An 18,069-nucleotide genomic window follows, 5' to 3' on the forward strand; every position below is an offset into this window, starting at 1 on the left:
TTTAATTGGAATTCATCCACACAAAAGAAAATTATGCTTTATAAATCCACAGATTTCCTCCTGGAGCTATTGCAAAGCTTTTATAAAAATAAACTCTTAATTGCAAACTAAGTAATTTCAGGTTTTATTCTATTTTTTGTTCAAAAATAGCAATGTTAATTTCTTGTTACTGGTTAAAGATGATATCAAAATCAGTGTACATAATAAATGAAAACTCTGTATTCATCATTTCTGAGAAGACACTCAGGAATAGACATATAGATGACTGTAACAGTGTCACATTACTGATTTGTACTCAGTGTGTTATTTTTTCTTAATGGTGTCTTAAGCAATAAAATCTAACATTTGCTTCTTGATAATTGGAGTGAAAAGCTGGCAAATGTTTTAAAACCTATTTTGCTACTATTCTGTTATATATGTGTGTAATCGAAGAATATAGCAGTGTATGTATAATTTCTGCACAAAGATACTTTATACTCTAAATCCAATGATTTATGAGAAATTCATCTTTGATGTTTATAGCAAACTTTGTGCTCCATGCTTGGCTAGTTACATGATATCTTTACTCCTAGTGCTTTATGAACTGTGGTAATTATTAAAATTACATAAAAGAAATTCTAGTTTCAAGTTAAATAGCAAAGGAAAAATGATCTACTTAATAACTTCCAAATATTTTTACTGAAATTGCACCAAAAATCTGTCATTTTACTAATATATCTTTAACTTTCTCTGTGAATCTGGAAAATTTTCTGCCTGTCTTTGAAAACTTTAAGAGGAAATGTAGAAAAAACACCAAAGATGGTGTCATGGATCCAGTGTTGTCAGAGCCCCACTGCAAGGAAGTAAGACACATGATCTATAGCAAAAACCAATAATACACAATCTTGACATTTCTTCAACAATTTCTGAACAAGAAACCAAGAACCTGTCTTCAGATGATGAGTTACGACTGAAATTATAAAACGTGTTTTAAAGAAGTAGATAATATGGAATGTGGATTTTAAAAATCCATATTCTCCCTAAAGAGGGAGCAAAGTAAACATGTTCCCAGTTCTGAAACTGGCTGGATTCCAAGTCTTGACCACACTGCTTCCTCTTAGGTCCCACTTATAACTGTCCTGCTCCTGCCACCCTGCCCTGGCCCATCCCGTGTCCCCCCTTCCCTGCGTTGCACTTAAGGACAACAGGAAGGCCAGGGTGTTCATCATTTAGCTTTCCAATATATTGACTTAAGAACTACTTAGATGCCCATTTATACAGGCAAAAACAAGTAGAGTCAGCCCCTCATATCCATAGGTTCCATATACACAGATTTCAACCAACCTTGGATTAAACCTTTATTTTTTAAATTGCATCTGTAGGCTGGGCATGGCAGCTTAAACCTGTAATTCTAGCTTCTCAGGAGGCAAAGATAAGGAGGATTGTAGTTTGAGACCAGCTCAGGTACAAATGTTCCTGAGGCCCCATCCCAACCAATGACTGGGCGCAGTAGAGCATACTTGTCTTCCCAGCTAAGTGAGATGCATAAACAGGTCAGTTTATTTAGGTCAGTCTGGGCATAAAGTGAAACCTTTTCTAGAAATAACAAAAGTAACAACAATAACAAAAAGGCTGACTTAAGTGGTAGGATGCCTGTCTTATAAGCATGGAGCCTTGAGTTCAACCCTCAGTACTGCAAAAAAAAAAAAGGATTTTCATGCATAGATTTTCTTTCCTTATTATTACTCGCTGAATAATATAGCACAACAACTATTTACAAGGCATTTCCATTGTGTTAGGTATTAAAAGTGATCTGAAGATGCTTTAAAGTACACAGGAGGGTGCCAGTAGTTTATGCACAAATTGTATACCATTTTATATAAGGAATTTTGAGTATCTACAAATATTGGCATATGCAGGAGGTTATGGGACAAATCCCTCAAGGATCAAAGGATGACTACAATCATAAAATGTGAGGGTAGTTGGTAGTCTTTGACCCTTACTAGCTGTGTAATCAAGAGTAAATTCCTTAATTTCTCTGAGGCTTGGTTTGTTTATCCCTAAACCTGAGATAGTAATACTTGCTTTATAAATAATTATTGGTATGTACAGACAGACACATAGTAGAAAATCAATTTAAAAAGTAGTTCTTATTATTACACTTCAAGGAAAACAACTTTCCTTCCTGGTCCTTATGTCCTCCTGGACCCTTTATTTCAGATACCCAACAGTCTTTTACTCATCATTTGCCCAAGGGCACTGAAGTCCAGTGAAGAAACTTGCCTGGCATTCAGCTCACTGACTATGACCTGTCCTTTACTTTTATTTGCTGGCCTACTTCTTAGCTGGTGGGCTTGGTGCCTGTGTTAGTCAGCTTTCCATACTTGAGAAAAACAGGTATTTCTGGATCATGGTTTCACAGGTTTCAGACCATGGTCACTTGGCTCTGTTGCTTTTGGACCTGTGGCAGCACAGTACATCACGGCAGGGAGCTCATTGTGGAATCCTAATGCTCACCTTATAGAAGCTGGGAAGCAAAGAGAGAGAGAGAGAGAGAGAGCCTGAACTCCCAATATCACCATCAATGGCATGCCCCCAATACCTACATGTGTTCTACTAGGCCCCACCTCCTAAAGGTTCCACCACCTCTCCAAGGTATAACGGATTGATGACCAAGCCTTTAGCATAAGAGTCTTTGGGGAATATTTAAGTTCAAAACTATGCTGGGAATGTAGCACAGTAGTAGAACACTTGCCTAAAATTCACAAAGCACTGGGTTCAATCCCTAGCACCAAGAAAGAAAAATCACCAAAATCATAACAGTTCCCATTCTCCCTAATCTCTCATCCATCAGGATTCCTCAGACATCCGGGACCACTTCCCATGCTCCTTTAAATCTCTGCATCTTGGACCCTGCATCCCAGCATGCTTTTCTGGATTGAGACTTCCCTGAACTGTATTTGTCCCTGATTTTATCTCTATCTGTAGACCTTATGTTGCCTCCACTCCACTCAGTTTAGCATTCCTGGTCTGAGCTACATTCCTTCTCTTTCAATCTCCTCCGAACTCCTACCTGCCGCTAGGCTTGCACTGCTCAGGGATGAGCTCTTAACTCTGTGCTGTGAACTAATAATGAAAGTGACGGAACAGATGCAAAAACAAGGGTGAGAATCCATGGAGACAGAACGCTGAGCTGTGGCGGTAATGAAAGCAATCATCCAGTGTGACAGCATGTCCTCTTTTAAACAGGAGGGATATGTCTTCTACCATAAAGTAGTTGAATTCAGGATTTTACTTTTAATAGGAAGTTTTGGCTTTCAAGACCTCTTTGGGAAATTCATAGGTAACTTTATTTTACCTGGAACCACTTATGTTCTACTAAGTAATCATGTGCTAGGTTTTGTATCCAAAGAGAAGTTCCAAGAAATTCAAGAACACCCCTAGTGTTAAGGAACATAAATGAGTGAAATGAAAGGGATGTACTTAGAAAAAACGGCAGCATGGTTTCTATCTTATTTAAAATAACTTGAGGTTGTTAGGGCTTATTTCTCCTTATGTTAGCTGAACTCCTTCTTGATATATTAATAATTATTGCCATGTACTTTCAAGTAAAATTACTATGCAATTTTATTTGTTTGATTTTTTTTATTTTAGCAGTATTGGGGTTTGAACTCAGTCTCGCTCTTGCTAGGTAGGTGGTCTACCACTTGAGCTTTACTCCAGCCCTTTTCACTACTTTTTTTTTTTATTAGGCTCTCACTTTCATACCCTGCCAACTGGACTGCAATTCTCCTATTTATGCTTTGCACCTAGCTGGGAGAATAGGTGCATGCTACCATATGCAGCTTTTTATTGGATGAGATGGGGCCTCATGGACTTTTTCCCCAGGGTTGGCTTCGAACCATGATCCTCCTGATCTCTGCTCCCAAGTGGTATCTGATTTTCAAAAATTAACCTTTAAGAAGTTAAACTGAATTTTTTTTTAATTTTAGGGGTACAGTGTAACATTTTAATACAAAGATCAGGGTAACTGATATTTTTTATCACCTTAGACCACTTCTTTCAGTTAGAAACATTAAAAATCCTCTCTACTATTTTGAAATAATTAATTATTATCAACCATATTTTCTGATTTGCTATAGAACACTAGAGGTTAGTTATTCCATCCAACCGCGCCCCTGCATTCATTAACCATCCTGTCTCCACAGCCCCACTACCTCCCCTCATCCCTCGCCCCCTCTGGTGACTTCTAGTCTCGACTTCTCTGAAATTAACCTTTTACAGAAGCTCAATTTATAATTTGCATACTCCACAGCAGGGGATTTTATTCCAAACATGCATGCTGTCAAACAATGCTAGTCATGCCATAAAAACCTCCTAGTAAGTTGTATGCTGGCACGAATCACACATCACCTATGTTCATACAATACTTGTAAGGAAACAGCCATTTTTCTTTCTAACTTTGTGTTTTCTGACTGTCTCTCATCTTGTAGTCTCTATTGGAACCCAAGTGTTTTTCATTTAAGCAATTTCACATGATGTTCTAGAATCTACCTTTGCAAAAATCTTAACCAGCTGGTCATGACTTCCTAGCTACCTGTAACTTATCATTAAAAGAACAAAATCAGTATCAGTTAAGTAAGTAAAACAAAACTCCAAACAGAACAAGTAAAACAAAACAAATTTCATAACCTGAGGCATAGTATATTTTATGTTCTTAAATGAGGATTAAAAATTCTAGAAACTCAGCGTGCCTGAGGTAAAAGCAAATGAAACTTAAAGGAAATTACTTTCATGTGAATGCAAGGATGTTGACAAAGTAAATCTTTCAGTCTTCTAGAACACAGCCAAATTGGAAGCTAATTTACTGCTGGCTGATGTCAGAAGCAATCTAACTTGTCCACCACAGAAGCTGAACAAAGAACATTATTCATAAATAAACTACCTTGATAAGAAACCACCTCCCAGCATAATTAGGAAGCACAATGGCCAGAACCAGAGCTGGAGTTTTAATAATAAAAGACAGTAAATCCTCTTTACAACTTTCAAGACATAAAAGCAAAATACAAAAGGAGGAAGTCAGATTGTTCCAAACTGATGTCATCTCAAAGCAGTTAAAAATAGCAAATTATTTTTTTAAATAGAAAGAAATGACAGTATCTTTTGAATGTCAAATATAGTTTATAGAGACTACAATGGAATGCCATTTCGATTTATGAATTCAGCTGTAATTACTATACAGGACATTGCCAAGTAATTTCTCTAGACTATTGATAGACATTTATTATTTTGGTATGGCCAATATCTCCAAATAAAGATAGGATTCCCCATGTCCTGAAATTTGCTCTAGTTTTCAGAAAATTCACAGTGACATCTCATACCTTTTTGAAGGTGCTATGATTCAAGCACTCATTTTTCATCACAGAAATCAAATAGCTATACTCATTGTGCAAACTACTTAATTAAGAGCATTTCTTTTCGCATCTAAGTCAAGAATGACTTCTAAATGTTTTTTTGGGTTTGGGCCTCTATTTTATCCTTCTATGGTTCACAGGCCCTCAAGTTTAAAGAAAAACACTGTACTCTCTTGACCTTTGGATCGTTCTCCAGTAGCTATGCTCAAAATTTAATAGACTCTGATTTTTAATCGATCTTCAAAATGGATGTTTTTCATTTGAAAGCTAAACTTTATCATGGGACCTTTTGAGATAATCAAAAGTTATTGAGTTTTTACTTACTTTTTATGTTAGGTTTATTTGTCATGACTTTCACATCTTTATATCAATTTTTGTCTGTTTTAAAGCCATTTGGATAAATTTGCCTTAAAACCCAACTAAAACAGTACAACCTGATAGAAGAAAAGTGAGGTGAATCTTACAAATTAGACAACTGTGTCTATCTAGATCTTTCACTTTCTCCATGGAGAAACTGATGGAAGAAACAATTAGTTCAAAGCATTATTTTAATATTTGTAGGATTCCTATCCATATCCAGATTAATCTGTAGCTTTTAATCACAGTATTCTACCATTTAGAGGCTTAGACTACTCCAGGTAATGCCCAGGCCTGACCCATTTGTGATTTGTTTCTCTGAGTATTAAGTAGCAGGACTTGGAACAGTAGCTAGACTTCTGCTGTAGTTTGTATCTAGGATGTTCTCCAAAGACCCATGTGTTAAAGGATTAGTCCCTAGCAGGACACTATTGGTAGCTTATGAAAACTTTAAGCAGTGAGGAGACAGGAGGGTTTTAGGTCATTGAAGGTGTGCCTTTGAAAATGATTGTGGGATTCCAGCTTCTTTCTCTATTTGCTGCCTAGCTCATAATGGAACTGGTTTGTTCATCTATATAATGCAACCATGATGTGCTGCCTACACATAGGCCCAAAGCAACAGAGCCAGTTGGTCATGCATGGAACTTCTAAACTGTGAGAAAAAAACAAACGTTTTCACTTAATGATGATTAACTCAGGTATTTTGTTATAGTGACAGAAAGCTGAGTATCCAACTTTCAACATCAAAGAGATATTTACTACAGCACAACTCTCCTGAACATGAGACATGTGGATAGCTCTCAGTATCTGCTGCATTTTTAACTTAAAATGGGACTAACCCTAAGCAGAAAGACGAAAAGAAATGTTGTCAAGTTTCACTTCATACATCAGAAATATGACCTATCCATAGGTATCCAGGAAACCACTCAGAAGGACAACCTGGCACATAGACAGGAAATCTGAAATGTTTTGCTGGTTGTGTGAGAACTGTGAGTCTGAGAGTTACATTTGTTATGTAAAAGTTTTGATGCTCATCAAAGGATAATAGTCCTTATTCATGCAAGAAGACCCATACTTTGCTGGTCTTTTCACTCATAGCCATAGAATGCAGTGAGTATAAGTTAAAAATATCATGGAAATTTTAAACCATAAATTATTAAATTAAAAATTGAAGTGTCAAATAGACATCATTTTCCATTTTATAATCACTGAAAGAATTACCTGTGTTAGTGTTTTTTGATATGGAAGAACTCATTTGCTCTGGAGATTTCCTACTTGGAAGAGCCTCAAGTGCTAATATTTGAGAGCCAGCTAAACAGGTAGTTATTATCCAGAAATAATCCTATGAATGACACAATCCCAGCTTTTGCTTGAGAGTATTAAGAGCTGTTCTCCACTCTCAGGAAAAAAAGACTAATAAGAGACCACTCCAGTTACTAGTAATGCATAACAAATTACTTCAAAGCTTAGTGGCTTAAAATAGCCATTTTATTTTTCTTCTCAATTCTATGGGTCAGGAATTCAAGCAAGGTACAGTGGCGATGACTTGTCTGTGTTCCAGGGGAGAACCCAACTTGGAAGTCCCAATGTCTAAGGATGACTTAAGGTCCGTGTTTGAGAATACTCTGGGGTGTTTTCAGTTACATATCCTACAACTGATGCTGATTTCATCTGGATCCTCTGCTAGAGCTGTCAACCAAGCACTTGCATGTGACCATTTGGCTTGCACTTCCTCATAGCACAGTGATCCATAGACATTTAGATTACTTACAGGGCAACTTATGGCTCCAGAAGTGAGTGTAGCAGAGAACATAGGGAAAATGTGTCACTTTCTCTGTCCCAGATTTAATTCATTTAATTCTTACTTCCACAGAAATCTATTGTCACTGGAGTGATAAGTGCACCTAGATTTAAGACAGAAGGATATAGGTACCATCTGTCTGGGATAAGTATCAAAAACAGTGTGGCCATTTATTTAAAACACTATAGATCCAGAGATGGCCTCAGAGCTGAGACACTACCAGGAACGTCTGGACAGGTCTCCACCACTATCAACAATTGTAAAGTAGAATAAGCCCTCTGCCTGTGGTTGCAAAGCAAACCAACAGCCATTATTTATCCAGACCTTGAAAAATCTACCCATATCTTGTATTTCTCCATCCCTAGCAATATTTCAGTTTTATTGAACAAACAATTGTGGAATACTTCTTAATGCAAAGCTCTATGTTTTCAATTCTGGACACAGCAGAAGAGCAGTCCTACTCTGTTGTGACCAGTGTGGAATGTCGGAACAAGAGTAGCAGGTGAGTGACAGAGCAGTGAGGAATGAAGGACTCTAATGTATCTCATGTCAAAGTCTTTAGTTACAGGACCCATTAGTATTATTAATTTGCTTACAAAAAATTAGAGACAAAGGAAACATATTTCATTCTGATGTTTTCTGCCCACATTGTACATCAGCTAAGAATCAAAGGTCCTTTAGCTAGGACTTGTCCCACATGAAACTTTGCAAAAAGTGAGGTTACTTTTATCAACATAAGAGTAGCTAAATAAATAGATAAACATCTGTTCCCAATGATTAAAAAGCTTTCACTCAAATTTCTGTGTTAAATAGCAATATTACAATTGATGAAAGAATCTATTTCTATCCAAAATAAATGGAATACTTTTAGTATTCAGTCTCCTTATAAAGATTATTGTCTCTATTGTCATCATCTCCATTTTATGAGATGATTGATCTGACTGAAAACCAAGAAGAAACACTAAAGGCAGAGAATTGCTACATCTAGCTAGTTTTTCATATGAACTAGGAAATAAACATCAGTATCATTGTATCAAGTGTGGTAAATATAGTCATGAACTTTTGCTCTCTCAGCTTGACTAATCCACATTACTGTGTGAGACTCCCTGGCAACCATTTTCCTTCTAAAATAATTTTTTTAATTGATAGCATCTCTTTATTTACCAATTTGCATCAAAGACCCCAGAATGGGAATTAAAAACAATATTGACCACTCTGATGGTGAGGTTTTAATTCAGCTTACAATTTGGGGTACCAGTGGTGAAGGAAACAAGTTATATTTGTCTGTGGAACCTCTAAGATTTATGCTGGTTTGGAAGAGTAGCTTCATAATTTTCCTAAAAGTTATAAACTCTACAAAAATAAAAGCAAATAATTTATCATTAAGAAAATGTGAAAAGTGAGACCTGTTGAAACTATTCCAGAAAAGCGGGGAGGGAAGATAAAGGGGAATGATGGAGGGGATGAATTCAACTACCATATATTGTAAACATTTTTGTAAATATCACAGCGTACCTTCAGTACAACAATCATACAAAAGGAATATAAAAAATGGATAGAGAAAGGAAGGGAAAGAGAGAGAGAGAACACCAGAAGAAATAGAAGAAGGGAAACATTAAACATCAGGATTAGAGGACAGTACAGTATAAATGTTGCTGCAATGTATGGAAAAAGGAAAGAAAACTTCAACATATATTAAATCAACAGATACTATAAAATATCTACTATATGCCAGGTAAAAGTGAGGAACAGAATCAATAATATCCCTCCATGAATAAGACACTTAATAAATAAAAATAATTGGACACATAAAATGATTAAAATTATTATTATTAGGAAAGACATAACCATTGCATCTTTCTAGAACATAGGTTGTATGAATGTGGAGGGGTTAATTTCTTTGGATGGATTAGCTAAATTCTCTTTGAGGAGACAATATTTTAGTTAGAACTGTATGACAATGTTAAACTAGCCAGTGAAAAGCCAGGGAGGAGCTCTATATACATATGGAGCATCAGGTGCTTCAACATAGTACTTGGGGTTTCAAGGTACATAAGAAAAGCCAATAGTGGCTAACAGTTATTAGGAAGCTAATATAATCTAGACAGTTAATGTTTTTAATCTATTTAGGAATACAAACACAATGAGATATATAACAAAAAGATGACATAGATATTGTTTTCATTATTTCACCTCTGTTTAGAGCAAATGGAAATCATGCTATGAAAAATGAAGTAATCTACTGCAGCCTCAGTGGCAAGTACATGTCGAAGCCAGAATACAAACCTAACTTCTCCTCCTTATTACTATTGTTATTCTTGTTGAGATGGGAAATTTATGTTTTAACATTTTTATTATTGTTGTACTGGGGGCATATTGTAACATTTACGAAAGTTCTTACAATATATCATAGTTGAAGTCCCATCTTCCATCATTCTCCTTTATCTCCGTTCCCCCAATTCCTGGAATAGTTTTCAACAGATCTCATTTTTCCATTTTCATACACAAGTACATAATATTTCCACCATATTGACTCTCTTTTTCCTTTCCTTATATCCTCCCCCATCACACTGGTGCCAACACCCAGACAAGACCTGTTTTACCTTCCTTCCTCACTTTTGAAAAAAAGATATTTTTGTTTGTGTAAGATAGCTATACAGGGAGTTTCATTGTGACATTCCCATGTACATAAGCATTATAACCTGAATTAGTTCATCCCCTCTATTTTTAAAATGAGAAATTTAGCCATAAGATAAAGAAAAGGAGGCATCAATATATCAAGAACTTCATTTCAAAATAATTAGGTTTGAGATGGCTTATAGCAATCAAAAAGATGTGAAATTAGCAATTCGATGTACAAAGTGAGCTAATTGTCTTCACTAAATACCTAAAGGCATTATACCTATAGATTGGTAATTTCTTAATTTCTGCTTCCATTTAAGATGGAGTACAAAGATTAGGATTCACTCGGTTTGAAACAAATAAACAGACCAAAATAAAACCCCCAAAACAATGATTTTAAAACACTCCTATCTGGTAACAAAATATAGAAAAATATCTGTGAGAAAGGAATGAAACCAAGTGAACCCTCAGATTCCTGAGGGAATCCAGGCTTCAGTGCAGATAGAATGAGTTGAGATAAAGACCAATATACTCTGAGTTGAGGGCACAGACCCAAAGTCCAGAGAAGCTAACAAAAATCTACTCCTCATGAGGGAGTTCCAGAGTACAGGGAGCTGACTAGAGTCCACACAAGGGTGAAAACTCTGACTGTTCCAATCAACAAATTTGGAGAAGCTTAAACATTCATACAGTTCTGGGTAGAGTCATCATGACAACGTTGGTTCAAGAGTGAGAGATAATTATCCCTATGCAAAATATTATTGTCCTACTTAACAAATTTTAAAATCCATGCCCAAAATTATCAGTGTTTTCATTTAATTTACTTGCATCCCAGAAAAAATGGAAGAATATTTATATGGATATGATATAAACCACCCAACAAGATAAAATTCTCAAATTCTGTCCTTTTGATCAGATTGCCAGTCAAAATCTTCCAATCACGCAAATAAACAAAAGCTACAATCCAAAGGAAGAAGAAAGTATCAATCGACCAAAGCTTCTTCAGAACTGGAACAAATATTAGAATTAGCAGGTGAACATTACAACATTTATTATTATTATTTGTATTTTGTATGTTCAGTTAGTCTTGTAGAGGCATGAAAGATTTTGAAAGGTACAAATTATACTTTCATATATGACAGTATCTGTGTATAATATGGAAAATATTTTGGATTAAAGGCCAATTAAACATGGCCTTTTAAATAACCTTTTATTTAAAAGGTTATTGAACTTGAAGATATAGTTTAGAATATTCCAACATGAAACACAGAGATAAAAGATAATTAAGATCAACAAAAAGAGAATCAGTGACCTATGTAACTTAAGACATCATTATATATGCATAATTTTTCCTCCTAAAAGAGAGGGAGGGTAAAAAAATTTGAAGAAATACTGCCCTGATTTTTTCTAAACTGAATAAAAATAATAACCCAATGACTCAATTTTTAAAAATATGAGGAATACTACACCATAATCAAAATTCTCTATGCAGTAATAAAAGGAAAAATTTTAGAGCAGAGAAAAAGATGTTGCAAATAAGAAAATAAAAGACAGAATGATAGCAGAGTTCTCACTGGATACCATGACAGCAATATGCAGTGCAGCACCATATTTAAAGCACTAAGAGAAAGCATCATAACATAACATAAATAAAATTAACATAGTATTCTCATATTAACACCAAAAATATCTTCTAAAAAGAATGCAAAATCTTTTATCAGATATATAAAAGCTGAAATAATTCATGGCCAGGAAATGGGCATGTACTACAAAATGGAAAAATCCCAGATAAGTTAAGGAACTGTTTCAGGCAAAAGAAAAAAAAAGTATTTAAAAAGTAGACATGCACAATGAAATGAAGAGTATCAGAGATGGCAAGTATATTGGTACATATAGATGACTTTTCCTCTAGGGATAACAGACTGTTTAAACAAAATTATTTATAAAAATTATTGGTTTTATAACATTTGTAGAAGTAGAGTGAATTAAAATAGCTTAGAAGAATAGAAGGAGAGCATTGGAAGTAAACTGTAATGATGCTCTATTTGTGAAATGGTTTGATAGTGTTTGAAAGTTTTATAGCTTATACCTTAAAGCAGCTACTAAAATTAAAAAGCTAATAAGCCAACAAAAAGGATAAAATGGGATCACAATGATACTCAATTTTCTGAAACACATGGGGAGAAAAATATGTATGGGCAAATGAAGATATAAGAAAAATAGAAACCCAAGGACAAGAAGATAGACTCAAGCATGTTAATAACTACACTAAATGTAAATGGACTAAACATTCCAATTAAATAGTAGATATTGTTAGATTGCTTAAAAAGAAAGATAATGATAAGCCACATATAGAAAATGTAAGTAAAATATAAGACTCAAATAAGTTAAAAGTAGAAGTTAAAATCTGCTAAAATAAAGTAGAATAGCTATATTTATAACAGACGAACTAGATTTCAGAAGAAGGAATATAACTAGGGAAAGGGAAACTAAAGATCATTTCATAATGATAACACAACTCAGTAGCAAATGTAATAATCTTAAGGATATATGTAATTTATAACAGAGATTCAAAATACATGAAGTAAAGCCTGGTAGAAATTTAAGGGGATGTAGACAAGTAAACAATTACATTTGAATATTTATAGATGTCTCTCTTAATAACTGATAGTCCAAATACACAAAAAGCAGCAAAGCCACTTTTTACCACTACCATCAACTTGATTTAATTGACATTTATAGAACATTCAACCTCAAAAAAAGCAGAATATACAAATTTTTCATGTGAATATGGAATATTTACCATAAGATGGAACATAAAACATCTCAGTAAATTTTTAAAAATTCATGCATTTTATGTCTCTAAACTAAAAAGGTCATCTCTCCCCTGGTTAAGTGAGTGACCACCCCAAGAATCAATGTGGATCTCAGAAACTGATTTAACTTGGACTCAGATTCATGGACACAGATCTGCTTGGATGCTTCAAGTTGCACATCAGAGGGAACATGAAGGTGAAAGTATCAGCAGAGCTGAAACCCAAACTCTGGCAAGAGGAAAGAGACCAGCTGTGTGAGAACAGGAGCAGGGATCCTATGACAGAGAACTGAAGGGCAGGGTATACAGAATAAATCAGAGCCTCACACCTTACCTGGCTAGTGTATGTAGATTCTCCTGGAGGACCAGAGAGGTTGGTGGAAAACAGCCTCTGCTAGGGAATTTCCCATGTCAAACCAGCACAGGCAATGCACCTCTGATCCAGCAAGGAAGACGGTTAGAGCTCAACCTGCAAACAGTGCCCTTTTCCACCTAACTTGTTAGACTTCAGAGAGAAAAGATAGCTACCATCATGCCACAAAATAAACTGTAGAAGACAAGACTGGGGTAGGGATAGGGGATACACCTTTTACTAAATAAGATATTACTAACTTATTAATACTTACTTCTTAATAACTGTAGCTTTAATAATTTTTTAAACTTCTAGTTTATCATATAAGCCTACCATGTTCTTTCTTTTTTAACCTTATTGGTGTTGTTGTTAAAAATCTCAGGTATTTTTTTAAAAACTACATTTAAATATCTAATTTGTTTTTGAATTGTTTTGTTACTCCTGTCATCGTTTTCTTGGCTGTGTGGTAGCAGAAATCATAATGCCAAGAGGAGACTGGCCACTAAGATGCTCACCCCCCCATTTTAAAAAGTATCCAAGATATCCACCCCAAAATATGTGAAAATCTCAACATAGAACCAAAACAAATAAGATAAAGCAAAGAAATAAGACTCCTCTGAAAGCTACTAACTCTTAAATAACTGAATTCAATGATACTGACAAGGTTGAAATGCCAAAGATTTCAAAAGTCTAGTTTTAAAAATTGTCAATGAGAAAAATGAAGAAAGTCAATTCAAGATGTGAATAAGGAAGTCAGCAACATGGATAAGAAATTCAGCAAGGAAATTAAGATTCTGGGGAAAACCCCACAAAATTTTTGGAAATTAAAACCTTGATAAGTAAAATAAAACACCCTGGAAAACATGACCAACAGATTAAGGAAAGAAAGAATATGAGGAATTGAAGACCAGGTCAAAAAATATTACATTCATACAGCAAAACAGAAAGAAACAAATAAAAAGCATGACCACAGCTTTTAAGAATTTAGGGCTGTGATCAAGGAAGCAACCTAACAATCCATGAGGTAGAAGAAGGATTCAACATTCAAACTAAAGGCATAGAAATTATAGCAGAAAATTCCCCAAATGTAGGAAAAGATACGGACATTTTTAGAAGCCCAAACAGAAAGGGCCAGAAAAGAAGCTGTCTTTATCACATAGTAGTCAAAAGCCAAGATTCCAGAATAAAGAATATTGAAAGCTGCAAGAGAAAAATGCCAATTTACTTACAAAGACAAACTCATCAGCTTGGTACTGGCACAAAAACAGTTACATAGACCAATGGAATAGAATAGAGGACCTAGAAATAAATCCATAGAACTAAAACCACCTAGTTCTTGTCAAAGGTACCAAAAATACACACTGGAAAAAGAGCTTCAATAAATTGTTCTGGGAAAACTACATCTGCAAATGTAGAAGACTGAAATTGAGCCTCTATTTCTTACCCTGTACAAAAATTAATTCAAAATGGATCAAAGACCTTTAATGTAAGTCCTGAAATCTTGAAACTACCACAGGAAACATAGGAAAAACATTGGAATATATGGGCATTAGGAATAACACATTGAACAGAACTCCTTTGCTCAGGAAATAAGAGCAGGAATTGACAAATGGGATTGCATTGAATTAGTAAGCTTCTCACCTTCAAAGGAAATAATTACCAGAATGGAAAGATAGCCTGCACTGTGGGAGAAAATCTTTACCAGCTATTCTACTTACAAGGGATTAGTGCAAAGAATATATAGAGTACTCAAAAAATTAAACACCAAATGAATAAATAATCCAATCAATAAGTGAGCAGATTAAGTGGACAGTTCTCAAAAGAAGAAGTACAACTCTCCAGTACATACACGGGAAAATGTTCAACATTCTTAGCCGTCATCAAGAAAACAAACAACAGATGGTGGCAAGATTATGAGGGAAAGCAACCCTCATTCACTGTTGGCGAGAATGTAGATTAGTGCATCACTACGAAAATGACTAAGATTTCTTGAATGAAAAAAAGAACTGCAATATTAATCTTGTGATGACACTCCTGGATATACATGCAAAGGAATGTAAGTCAGCATACAATGGAGATGCCTGTACACCCATATTTATTGTGACACTATTTATAGTAGCCAGGTTATGGAATCAGCCTAGGTGCCCACCAATTGATGAACTGATGCAGAAAATTGTTATCTGCACACAATGGAGTATTATTCAGCCATAAAGAAGAATGAAATTATGTCATCTGCAGGAAAATAGATGGCGCTCATCATGTTAAACAAAGTAAACCAGTCTTACAAAGATAAGTATTACCATGTTTTCTCTCATATGTGGATCATTACTCCCCAAATGGAGATATATATTTAAGAGAACCCAAAAAAACTTATCAGCAGACTTCTTTGTACAAATTATAAACAGATTTAACATTCACATGAGAATGCCAAGGACTTAAGCAAAGCTAAAACAATTTTATAAAAGACCTGATTTTTAAAGCTTATATTACCTCATTTCAAGACTTGTTATAAAACTATACTTAAAGAATGTGATATTAGTATCAAGACAAACTCACTGAAGAAACAAAAATAGAAAATTGGAAAATAACAGAAAGACACATACATGGTCAACTCATTTTTACCAAAATTGCCAAAGCAAATCAGTGGAGCAAGGAGACTTCAATAAATATGGTGGAACAACTGGCCTTCTATATGGAGATAAAAGAACTTCAAACCACATTCTAGATATCACAATCAAGACATTTAAATTAAATCATAGACCTAAATTTCAAACCCAAATTATGAAATTCTATAAGAACACATAGGAAAAAATTTTAATATCTTCAGGTGAACTATGTTACTATTATATAATAGAAAACCACAATCCATTAAAAAAAATGATAAATTCTTTTTTTTTTCAACATTAAGAACAACCAAAGTAGGTGAGATGGCTTGCAACTGCAATCCTGGCTACTCAGAAGACAGAGATTGGGAGGACTGTAATTCCAGGCCAGCCTCAGCAGAAAGTTGATGAGTCTCCATCTCAATCAATAGCCTAGTGCAATGTGTACACCTGTCATCTCAGCTAGGCAGAAAGTATAAACAGGGATATTGCAGTGCAGACCACTCTGAGAATAAACACAAAACCTTATTAGAGAAAAACAAAAGTAAAATGGACTGGGAATATGGCTCAAGTAGTAGAACACCTAATCAATGACAGCTTAGGTGCTCTGGTTGGAGGCTGACCATCTCGGTCCTTAGGATCAGTGATTCAGCACTTAGTGACTAGTGAAATCCAACTAGTCACAGTAGTCTTTACCAGTTAGTGTTGCAACTCTCAAGCCTTAGGGGTCAAGACCCCTAAGTCCCTCATCCATCATCTTCTATTGTCTGCAGTCTTGGCTGTCTACCTTAGATTTGCTCCCTTGCACTCTGCCCAGAGCCACTTTCTGGCCCTCTTACTGTTACCACCTCTCTGCCACTCTTTATCTTACCAGCCCAGCTTATGATAAAATTCACAAGTAGGTAAGAAAAGACCTTTTGGAAGAAGATTTTTTGGGGGGGCCTAGTGTTGTAAAACCAGGGGTGTGTCTCCCTGGAAAAGTGAGCTGACCCATACAGACAGAAAGGAGGTGTCTAGCATGAGGGTGGCATGCAAATGAAGGATTGTAATCACACCAATCACAGCACAGTGTCCAGTCCACCACTTGTTACTAAGTTACCGAGAAGATGCTCTTCTTCCTCCTACCTTGATTAAGAATAACTGAAGGGTCAGCAACATTCACTGAGGCTTCTAGGATGCTAACTTCTAAGACTGGTGCTATTGTCTGGAATGGTGGTGACTGAAGCAAGGTTCTGGATCAGTAGTTATGACTTCAGAAGCAGTGATGTATTCTCAGAGTAATCACAGTATCCAAAACAGCTAGGCCTCCATGAGGGTAGCCTGGCAAGTTGCCAGAGAAGGGGGCTTCCTGGATGACAGTTCCCTGTTCCAGGCTGCCAGGCACAAGGGATTGGCCTATCTGCTGCCATTCAAGGGCCTAACTGGCCAGCTCCCAGTGATTTCACTATTCACAGAAGAAACAGTATACAGTAATTACAATAAAGACTTAAATCCAAACACAGAACTAACATTCTTAACAGCATTTAATAATGCTTGTCAGTGCTTAATGCCTGCCCTGGTGCCCTAGGGAGAGTTGGTTGATCCCTCTGATCTGTCTGGATATGGTACAGCTACTTCACTCTTAGATAATTGCCCAAGAGAAAAGAAAGCTATGCAAAAATTGTACAACTATTCATTTGTAACAGCCAAGAACCGTAAACAATTTAAAGGTTCATCATCAGACAATGCATAAAGCAACTTAGGATATCTGTTCAATAAAATACTACTGAGCAATAAAAAGAATGTCATGCAGTAGTATGAGTGAATTTCAAAATAAGTTAGATGAAGAGAGTGATGATTGCTGAATGCTAATATTTATATAAAACTCTTAAAATACGAACTAATCTATGGTGGCAAAAGCAGAGCTGTGATTTCCTAAGACAGGTAGGGAGAAATTTAATGGGTAGAGATTAGGACGTGCTGTGGAAAACTTTTGGTGGCGTTGGATATGTTTACTGTGCTTGAAATTGAGAATTGGGGAGGTTTTGTGCATTGTTAAAGTGTGGGATGTAGGTAAGTGAGGAAGGATTTTTCGCTTTCATTGCCAGGCGGGTATAGTACATGACTAGTGGAGGAAGGGTGCTGTC

This window comes from Castor canadensis, chromosome 3 (genome assembly GCF_047511655.1).
Source record: "Castor canadensis chromosome 3, mCasCan1.hap1v2, whole genome shotgun sequence".
In the NCBI taxonomy this organism is placed as follows: domain Eukaryota; kingdom Metazoa; phylum Chordata; class Mammalia; order Rodentia; family Castoridae; genus Castor; species Castor canadensis.